General features: G+C 37.2%; 1 pseudogene; it reads left to right on the top strand.

Moving 5' to 3' along the window:
• Nucleotides 1–1,005: 1,005 nt before the first annotated feature.
• On the top strand, nucleotides 1,006–4,146 carry LOC122913511 (annotated as a pseudogene).
• Nucleotides 4,147–11,797: the final 7,651 nt, after the last annotated feature.

Here is an 11,797-nt window from a genome sequence, read left to right as displayed (position 1 = left end):
AGAATCAGACAGTCCTGAATATAACAACCAGGACTGGGGTGGCTTCATCCTGCATTCATTTCCTTTTTAACCTTGAAGTATAAATGCAGTGGCCAACACCTTGGTAAGTACCTAAAAATCCTCGTGATCTTATCAATCAATAACATTAAGATACCTACCATTTTCCCCTGGCAAGCTATCATGATTTTCCTGTTTAATGCTTGCTTCAGTTTTAGAATATGCTTAGCATCTGAAACTGTCCCAAGGACACCATCCTGACTACATTAAACATCGCTCTACCTTTAACTTAAATAACATGACAAACAACCTTATTGAACAACTTCCATATAAATAGTAAACTTTACTTAAAATCCATCCTTTAAGGACATTCTGTGTCTGTTCCTTAAACTGTATTTTTTACATTTTTGCAAAGCACAGAATTGGGTTGGGTAGGCCCTTCTGAGATGGAAACAACTTACTGGAAATATTCCTGCACAGTGTTTTACTTTCCTGCAGACTCTAAAAATGCTACAATTTAAGGTAAATATAATAGCCCTTCCAGAGAGGTATGTATTTTTTTAAAAATATATCATCTCATTGAATTTTTTTTAATTTTATTTATTTATTTGACAGAAAGAGAGAGCATGCACACAAGCAGGGCAGTGGGAGAGGGAGAAGCAGGCTCCCCACTAAGCAGGGAGCCCAATGTGCGGCTGGATCCCAGGACCCCTGGGATCATGACCTGAGCTGAAGGCAGATGCTTCCCACTGAAACACCCAGGAGCCCCAGTATAGCATTTTCTAAAGATATAGATACACACACACACACGCGCACACACACACACACACACACACACACATATATATATATATATATAAGTTTTGGAGAAGTAGAGGTTGATAGTGAAGAATAAATAATGTGCTCATTGAAAAAGTTATTACTCCATTTTTCTTGATTTATCAATAAATATTTTTTATTACAGATTTTTAAACTGTATTGAAGTTTTGATGGAGAATTTTATTCAACATGTGGTAAGTTGAATCAGGTATGTCAATTTGTACTTTATGCCAAACATGCAGTAATAATAAATAAAATACAAAGATAATAAAAAGACGGCTGTCATGCTCCTTAGATAGACAAATAGATAGAAAATACATGATACACCTTGATAGATAGATAACAGATACTTAGACAATGAAGATAGATAGATAGATGATAGACAGATAATGAGATGCCATGTAAAAAGATATAATTGTGTTGAAGTTGAATCCACAGACCTATGTGGCTGTTGGTCTAGAAACATATTGGTGATTGGCAACTCAGCACCTGCATGGGACTCAGCATGATAGTGTTCTGTATTTGACAAGGGACCAATATAAGTTACCCTGCTTGGTACATGAAGCTGTTAATCCACGTGGGGAGTGGAAATAGGTGTTGTCACAGCCCAAGTCTACTCCCCATAACAAGCCAAGTCTTGAGATAGTTGATGAGTGTTGGTGGGTGGGAATGGGAAGGGCAAAACTGTACTCAGCTCCCATTTGGAACAATATCCTTTTACCATTTTAAAAAGAACGGTTGACAAACAAGGAAGGAAGAGTCAACCGCTACATCTAATCATGGGGCATAAACAAAATAAATCATTTAATGAACAAGGAAATTTTCACTCAAGTTGAGATTACAAGTAAAATTCTAAAACATATATGAAGACTAACACTGATAAAGAAACTACAATTTCAATACTCACTGATGAAAAAAGAAAAACTAAAAGAATTTAAAAGGAGTTTTGAAGCAGGCATGCTTAAGATCCTCAAAACTTGAAGGCAGCATAATAACAATAAAATTAATGAAAAATTATGAGGGCATAGGTAGATATAAATTGAAAATAAAAATATAAATTGGAAAAGAAAAATAGAGTAATGAAATAAAACTCAATAGTAGAATACATTTCAGACCAGCCACAAATGAAAACAGAATTAGTAAATAAGAGAGTACTACTGAAGAATGCATCAAAATGCAACAAAAACAAATGAAGAGTTTGAAGTTATGAAGTAATCTAACTAGGAAGTTAGATTGAGAAGGTTCAACATGTTCCAGCTAGATAAATTGCTTAGTAGGCAATGTTGAAAGTAATAATGGCAGAAGATATTCAAAATTGAAAAAAAAATACATAACTTTTCAGATTTAAAATGTTACAAGCAGAGTAAGTTCATTATGATCTCCACCTGTTTATTGCATGTGGCACTGCAATACATCAGTGATAATAAGAACAGCCTAAAGGCAAGAGAAGAACATCCTAAGAAAAGGGAATGAGAGAACATGTGCCAGCAAGATATAGATGCACATGAGGAAGTCAGTTGAGGAGTGTCTACTGAAGGATTTCTTTACAGAAATGCATACATGGTTAAGGGGGCAAAAGAAGATGATGAAGCACTCAGGGGTCATGGTAGGAAAGGAGGATACAAAAAGAGAATGGCTGGCACAGACAGGATTGTATGGGCTTCTATAACAAAAATCTACAGTATTCCTCTACTGTCTCTGAATTTTATGTAAATTAATTGAAATTTTAACAGTATGTCAGTTATAATATTTACATTAAAAAGTTAAAGTATCAAGTTATCAAATTGGAAGAGGCACATGTATAATTATCTTTTTTTTCCAATTTATTTATTTTCAGAAAAACATTATTCATTATTTTTTCACCACACCCAGTGCTCCATGCAAGCTGTGCCCTCTATAATACCCACCACCTGGTACCCCAACCTCCCACCCCCCCGCCACTTCAAACCCCTCAGATTGTTTTTCAGAGTCCATAGTCTCTCATGGTTCACCTCCCCTTCCAATTTACCCAAATTCCCTACTCCTCTCTAATGCCCCTTGTCCTCCATGTTTGTTATGCATGGAGGTAAGTCAAGCAGAGAGAGTAAATTATCATATGGTTTCACTTATTTGTGGAGCATAACAAATAGCATGTATAATTATCTTAATTGACAAATCAGTCCTTGTATAGAACTTGTATCTGTTATAAGATTCAATTTTGATATAAATTTGTTTTCCTTTTCTCTCAGCTTTTGTTTTCAGTTGGATATTGATGACTTCTTTCCCTATCTTTCTCCATTTGGGCTTATACTTAAGAATTATGTGTATATCACTTGGATTCACAAAGATCTCTATGACTGCAACTGGATAGAGTCAGGCGCTGAGCCTCTCCCAAGCCTTTCATCTAGATTCCCTTATCTACCAGGCATGTCCACCTTAAAACCTCTGAAACTGAAATCTCTACCTTCTACTTGATTGGGATCCCAGGGATGGCACGTGCCAACATTTGGGTCCCCATCCCTATTTGCTTCATGTACCTCGTTGCCATCCTGGGGAACTGTACCATTCTGATTTTCATAAAATCAAAGCCATCTCTGCATGAACCCATGTACTACTTTCTTTCCATGTTGGCTCTTTCTGACCTAGGACTGTCCCTCTCTTCTCTCCCTACCATAATAAGCATATTCTTATTCAATGCTCCAGGAATTTCCCCCAATGCCTGCTTTGCCCAAGAGGTTTTCATTCATGAATTCTCAGCTATGGAGTCATCAATTCTTCTCATCACATCCTTTGATCACTTTATTGCCATTGCCACCCTCAGAGATACACCTCCATCCTAACCAGTGCCAGAGTCACCAAAATTGGACTTGCTTTTTCTTTGAAAAATGTTTTATTGATCCTCCCTTGCCCTTTTACTCTAAAACATCTAAGATACTGTAAGAAGAACTTCCTTTCCCATTCCTACTGCCTCCATCAAGATGTCATGAAGCTGGCCTGCTCTGACAACAAGATCAATGTCATCTATGGCTTATTTGTAACTGTCACAGGCATCTTAGACTTCACATTCATTTTCATGTCCTACATGCTGTACTGAAAGCTGTATTGAGCATAGCATCACAGAAGCAAAGGCTCAAGGTCCTCTGCATCTGTGTTTCCCCCATCTGTGCTGAGCTCATTTTCTATGTTCCCATTATCTCCCTAGCTGTTATCTACCACTTTGCCAAACATAGGCTCCCAATCATTAAGATTCTCATGACTGTTGTTTTCCTGTTGGTACTACCATTAATGAACCCCATTGTATATGACATGAAAAGCCAACAGATAAGACATATAGTTTTAGGGAAACTATAGCTGACAGGGATGCTTGACCACATTGAAAACTCAATAAGTACATGACACAGAAGAACAAATCAGTAAGGAATCACACCATATATTAATTGCTTTACAATATCATCTTTCAACACACTAAGATTGAAGAATCAGTCTTACAAATATTTTGGTTTAGGATTTTGGATTAGGGCTCATATATAAACATAAAATGTATTCTAATGTTCCATTTCATCCAGCTTGCTTTAACCAGCCTTATGATCATAGTATATGCTTTCCATTATCATACTTAAAGTTATTCTATACATTTACTTGAGAATTAACAGTGTACATTTACATGGATATTGATCAGAAATGATAGAGGATTTCCTCTTCATTTAAAATAGCCCTCTTCAACTCATAGTTTTCACTTTTATGAAATATGCTTATGCTCTCAGGAATGGAAATTGAAATGGGCAGGAATATGTACATACATGAGACCAATAAAAGAAACAAATATACACATATGCAGAGTTTACAAAAACATAAGAGAATTTAAGTCATTTGTCCATTTCATTTATTTCAATATTTCCTTCTTGAGCATTAAAATATCACTGTCTGTGTTATGCAGGATAGAAAGTTTCCTGTCTTCCAGGTTTCTATGGGAGTTCTACCTAATGCCATTAACTCATTACACTCTATATGATTTGTCTCTCTCCCATGCAAGAATGTAAACCCTGATTAAGACTAATTTTCAAAAAAAGGTAAAATTACAGCTCTCTCAAAGACATAAAATGAATATCCATTAGAGATCTAATTGAATTCATCATTTTTTGTAGTCTCAACACCCAGCATGGTGCCCAGAGTGGGGCTTGAACTCATGAACTGAGATCAAGAGTCGGACACTTAACCAACTGAGCCACCCAGGAGCTGCAGATTTAACTCACTTTTAATGAAAGAACCAGGCAAATGACAACCAGTTCAAAGGAGACCCCATATAAAAGATACCTTTATAGACAGGAATATTGACATTAATTTGCAAATGAGTACAGTCTCTTCTACTTCATGGGACACATGCCTATTGACCATCTATCAGATAGAATTTATTTACAGGTCTACCTACATGAAATACTTTGGTTGCTATTAGTATCTAAAACTTTCAGAGTTGGAAAATAGCTCAAAGGGATTGAAAATGCCAAGTCCCAATACTCAGAATCAAATAACCCATAAGAATGTGTTCTAAACAATGTACTTTTCCACTGAAACACAGATTTTCCCCTATAGTCTCCCCCATTTTAAATAAAGTACAATTTCAAAGAAAGATAATTCTTGATCACAAAATAAGGTTTTCACTCAATTTTACCTCATTATTTACACAGATGCAAAAAGAATGGTAATATGCCAGACGAGATCGGGCGCGTTCACGGTGGTATGGCCATAGACAAGAATGGTAATATACCAAATGAGCCTTCTGAAGTTTTCAGTGCTGGAGATTTCTATACAAAATCAGATTGGATATTCAAAAGCTGCTACCACATGCTATATCCAGGATAGGGAGTTGCAACTAAGAAATTGTCTTCATCAAATTATTCCATCAGGTATATATACATTTGGGCAATATATTCTTTTGTCAGACTCTCCAAAACATTCCAGGATCCTGGTCTGTCATGGATGTGAACTCCCTTGCCAGCTTTAAGAGCTATGCCTATATGTTAACAAACAGGCTAATTTACCTCACAGGGATTTGTCAGCACATATTTTATATAGTCAATTATAGCTCCCTAAAAGTCACTAGTCATACCTGATTAAATGAGCAAGATTTTCAAGTTTGACATTCTAGAAAAGGCCTTGGTTGCAACCAGTTCTTCAAAGTATATCCTAGGTAAAGAGCAGACAGGTTCTTTTGGACCTAGGCAAGTACACATTGTCATGAACAGAAACACATTTAGGGGGCCTGGGTGGCTCAGTCTATTGAGTTTCTGCCTTTGGCTCAGGTCATGATCTCAGGGTCCTGGGACCCAGCCCCACATCCAGCTCCCTGCTCGGCAGGGAGCCTGCTTCTCCCTTTTCCTCTGCCTATCATTCCCCTTGCTTGTGCTCTCTCGCTCTCTCTCTCTCTCTCTCTCTCTGTGAAATAATAAATAAAATATTAAAAAAAAAAAAAAGAAACACACTAAATGGGAATTGCTGAATTCTGAGGATTCAATGACAATCAGCTACAACATCAAAATGTTTCATTTTACAAAAACAGAATCTACTGGATTAGATTGATTGGAAATATCTTAAGAGAAAAATCCCCTTTATTCAGAAAATAGAACATAAGATAACATCAACAATATTCCAAACAAACAAAATAGGATGTTAACCATCAGTTCATTCAGTCCTATGCAATTAATTTTTATTTCTTTGGGTCTTGGGCTAACTGTCTCATGAAGATATCATCTATTGACTGAAAAGAGTCCTGGAAATCACCATTCAACCCACTGGAATAGTCTGGATGTTACCTAATAGTCTATTCTTTGAAGTTTGAAGTACTTGGTACAGGCCTTTTCCACAAGCTCTGGCTGGGTCCTTTTCTAAAAAGACAAAATTCTGGCCTGTTGCTAATTGCACAGCTTTCATGAATGCATCAAACAAAAAACTGTAAGGACCTATTTAGCAAGAGGCTTCCATTAAGGTTAAACAATAACCTTATTGTTTAACCCTTTAACTGTCCCTGCTCCCCTTCCTTCAGGGGACTTACTTAAAAACAAGTCCCAGAAACCAGCCCCAGGTAACGAAGCTCAAATACAAGGGTGGGTCAGGCCAGGTGGAGACATCTGATCAGTAGGGGGATGCATACTGTCTCCCTAGTTACCAAGGAGTACGGGCCCTGCCCTTTGGGCACCTTTTGGGCTCCAATTCTGACCAAGCTGATAGGCTGGTTCAAATGTCTACTAGAGTAAATTGTAATTCAATTGGTCACCTAGCATGATTGTGCAGCTTTCTCTGTGTGTTACAGTTTCATTGGCCACCTGTGCGTGGCCAGGCCCAACTGCATGGCCTTTGCCCTTAAAAGCTAGTCTGTGAAACAGAGAAAGGTCGTCCTCTCTTGTACGAGGTGCGTCCTTGAATGTTCGGTCTGATTTTTGATGCACAGAATAAAGCTTTGCTTGATCTTCGCTTTATATCAGTGTTGCTCCTTGGACCCATTTGGGGGGGGGAACCTAACAAAACATCTATCATTTTAAGATCTTGAAGCTAAAGTAAAAGTGTTACATTAATCTTAAAATGACAATCTGAGGGGTTTGAAGTGGCGGGGGGGTGGGAGGGTGGGGTACCAGGTGGTGGGTATTATAGAGGGCACGGCTTGCATGGAGCACTGGGTGTGGTGAAAAAATAATGAATACTGTTTTTCTGAAAATAAATAAATTGAAAAAATAAATAAATAAATAAAAATAAATGGTCATTGTTAATTTTACTTACACTATTCAAATATAAAAATTCTAATGAAAGTTCATAATACATATAATGCAACTGACAAGTAAATTTGGTTGTTTCCATAACATGCAAAACAAGATAATAAAACTATTACCAAAAAAAAGTTTAAAAAAAATCTTTAAGGATGGTGATATATCCTATACATAAGGAAAGTGCATGTTATATCTATTGTATACAAATCAATAACTGTAATTTTTATAGTGAAAACAATACTGACATATAACATCGTAATCATGGGAAATAACTTATCCTTATACCATGAATATCAAGTAAGGAGATTCAGTGAATCTAGAGTAGGCCTAGAAATCTCTATGCTTATAAAATTCTACAGTGAAGCCTGAGTGCAGTTGAAACCTACCATCTTTCTGCAACCCTGTTTGTTGCAGCAAAAGAGATAGGTGGGGGGATGAGATAACTTGGCAATAGTCATTGAGGAGGGCAAGTGAATTGATGAGCACTGGGTATAATACGCAGCCAAAGAATCATTGAGCATAATATAAAAAACTGATGATGTACTATACACTAATTGAATTTAAATAAATAAGTAAAATGCATATCCACTTTCTTAAAGAAAAACTACCATCTTTGTAAATGCTAGGTGAAAATTAAATTTTCAAAAATTTGTCAATTTGTAGAAGGAAACAAGTATAAGTTTAAGGGAGTAAAGTTCACTGGAAGAGACAGACACATAAAGGCATGGTTATCACACACTATGAAATTGTTCTGATTATTCACATAATTCTCTTGATCTTTGAAGACAAGAGCATATTCTGCCAGAGGAAGCAAAGAAGGCTTAAGGGGTGTTTTGCTCAGAGGATTAGTTCTTCTCATTTACAAGGGGCTGAATGACTCTCCTGGGCTACAGTCCCCTTTGAGATTTCACCTACGGGGAGTTTTCTTTTTCTCTGGGTATAGCCTGTTGAGCTGAAACCCTCAACATTCTCTGGGCCAATAGGAAAGAAACAGGGAGGCAGGACTAGACTCTGCAGGTCAAGATAGACTGTTGTGCCTACCTAGGAGTGAAACTCTGGGGACCATGCCATCTCCATTTCCTACTTACCTTGACATGTGGCTCCAACAACTTACCAACTTACTGGTAAGCTTCCAGCTGTTCATAGCTACCAGTTGCCTTTGCACCAGTTCAAGCAAAAAAGTTCACACAGTACCGGCCTGGTTGTGGTTGCTGAGTGATTAGGATGGATGCCATTACTCTAACCTTCTAAAATGCCAAGCAATTTCATAAATGCTTGGTATTAGTCCAGAGTCCTGCTAAATGAAAACAGTCAGTCAAGTGCTAGGCCAGAATCATGGACCAAGCACAGAGAAATTCAAAGCCAGGTGTTTGAACCTGGCTGGCCCTGGGGTGGTATGTTTGCTGAATGGTTGAGTTATTGGTATGCAGACATGAGAGACCTCTGAGTTTGCAGAGGGCATTGGTAAGGAGGCAAGAAGGATCACAGGGAGTTACTTTCTCCATAGTCTGTCCTAACTCCATATCCTTCTTCAGAGTTTTAAATATCTGCTTTACATTTTCACTCTCATGATGAATCGGAAGCAGTCTTATGATTCTAACAAAAAACTATGAGTCCATGGATTTTAAGTAATAGTGTGAAGATTAGTTTTTATATAAATTTTATTTAATCATTTAATTTGTAAATAGTGACCTCCATATTGAGGATATAACTTTTCATTCATTTAGTTGTGTCAGTGTACATCAAATGATATCTGCTTATATACAATCCTATGAAGCCAGAAAAGAGGACAAAGAACATCAATGATATCACAGAGCATACAACCTCAATTGACAAAAACTTATTACCTAAGTTTCCTTCTAATACTTTCGTCGTTTTAGCTATTTTTTGTTTCAGCTCTATAATATATTTTTAGATAATTTTTATGTGACATATGATACAAGTCTACCTTCATTCTTTCAGGATGTGGATATTAAGCCTTGCTAGCCCCATATTTTGAAAGAATGTTGTTTTTAAAAACTAATACTCTTAAATAACTACAAATGCAATTGTATTAAGTCATGTCCTTCTTTGATCCTGTATTCTTCCGAACAGTCTTCAAACTAAAAGGCTGAACTATCTTTTAAAAAGTTGCTATAAGAAATAGAGGTTTTGAAATTTACTGCTTCCTTCATGCACGATGAGCTCAGAAAAAGCATTTAAAATATCTATTTGCTGGCAATTAATTGTGTAGATTAACATGCATTCATGTTTCTCTTGATATCCTACCTATATGGGTCTAAAATATCTATTTGCTGGCAATTAATTGTGTAGATTAACATGCATTCATGTTTCTCTTGATATCCTATCTGTATGGGTCATGCTATTACTCCTAATGATATAGTTTAAAATATATTGTTTTAATCTAAGAATTCTTTTTTTTTTAATTTTATTTTCTTATTTGACAGAGAGAGCAAGATCACAAATAGGCAGAGAGGCAGGCAGAGAGAGAGGGGGAAGCAGGCTCACTGCTGAGCAGAGAGCCCAATGTGGGGTTCGATCCCAGGACCCTGAGATCATGACCTGAGCTGAAGGCAGAGGCTTAACCCACTGAGCCACCCAGGTGCCCCTGGAAATATGTATCCTTTAAACAAGTGACTGTTTGTCGCTGACCGGCAGCAACAAACGAGCAGGGAGTCTCCTGAGAGGTAAGGGATGAAAAATAAGACGCGGGGGACACAGGGTTGTTTAACCACAAGTGTCGTCTTTGCTTTATTGCCTGCCACCTTTTATAGGATTTACACCACACATCTAACACGTACACACTTACATAAGAGAATTTCATGCAAGATGTTTTCGTAAGATAAAAGCCCATTCCCACAATAGTGAAACAATCATCGAAACTGTAACAATTAGGTGCCCGGAACTACATCCTGTTTTCTAGTTATAGATTAATAGTAATGGTCCATCTTCTCAGAAAGCTGTTTACTATTTAACATAACAGAGGGTGTGGGGCACAGGTTGGTCGGAGCCCGAGAGCCGTCGTTCATCGTGTTAACCCCTTCCTTGCGCTGTGCCAAATGGCCCAGGTTGGTTGGGGCCCGAGAGCCGTCACTCATCGGTCTAACTCCTTCCTGGCTCTGTGCCCACCACAACTGTTGCCCATTGATCAACCAATCTTGCATTTCAAATCATCTTATAAAGAAAGAGTATGCAGCATGAAGTTCTAAACACATGAAATCTTTAGAGGCTAATAAACTCAGCTGGTAGAACAAAGGACTTAAGTGGAGGAATGAGGTGGGAAAGAGGTTGGAAATGTGTGTAGCCAAACTAGGGAGAGGGCAAGTTCAGACAAGGAATTGGACATTGGAGTGCACTTCTGAGTTTTCTTAGGGGAAGATGGACTCATCAAATTAATGATAGAGGAAGGCAACTCTGAAACCTGGCACAAAGGCAATTGTAACAATTGTGTACCTATATTGTCCCACCCACTTTTGACAGTTTTTATTTTAAATCAATTAGTGAACATACAGGGTAATATTAGTTTCAGGTGTACAATTTAGTGATCTGGCAATTCTATACACCCCCGGAGCTCATCAGAGCGAGTACCCTCCTTAGCCGCTATAATTCGTTTCATCCACCCCCCCACTAACCTCCTCTCTGGTGACCATAAGTTTGTTCCCTAGTGTTCAGTCTGCTTTCTGGTTTGCCTCTCTCTTTCTTTTTCCCCACTAAGCTTCTTTGTTTTCTTAAATTTCACATGTAAGTGAAATCATTAGGTATTTGCCTTTCTCTGACTAACTTATTTAACTTAGCATAATATTCTCTAGCTCCATACACATTGCTACAAGTGGCAATATTTTATTATCTCTTATACCTGATACATATATATACATATATATATAATCTCTTATACCTGATATATATGTATATATATATGTATCTCTTATACCTGATATATATATATATACACACATACATATATATATATTCCTAATATTATATGAAAAGGCAACACCTTGAAGAGGGATGAGGGAAAATGAGGGCAAGAACAAAGAACAAAGCAGTATAAGGTGACATTGCTAGATGCCTCTTGGAGGAAGAATATAAATTCTCTAATGAGTGTGTATTGTTGTGAATGCAAAAGTTTAATTTTATATTTATCCTTTAACAATTTGGAATATAGATGGTTTGTTTATAATGCAAATACTCTTCTTCAATATAATTGCCTTTTTGTTGTCAGAGGAAAACAATAGTCAGACACT

This window comes from Neovison vison, chromosome 7 (assembly GCF_020171115.1).
Source record: "Neovison vison isolate M4711 chromosome 7, ASM_NN_V1, whole genome shotgun sequence".
NCBI lineage: Eukaryota > Metazoa > Chordata > Mammalia > Carnivora > Mustelidae > Neogale > Neogale vison.
This window is presented reverse-complemented; position numbering and strand designations above follow the sequence as displayed.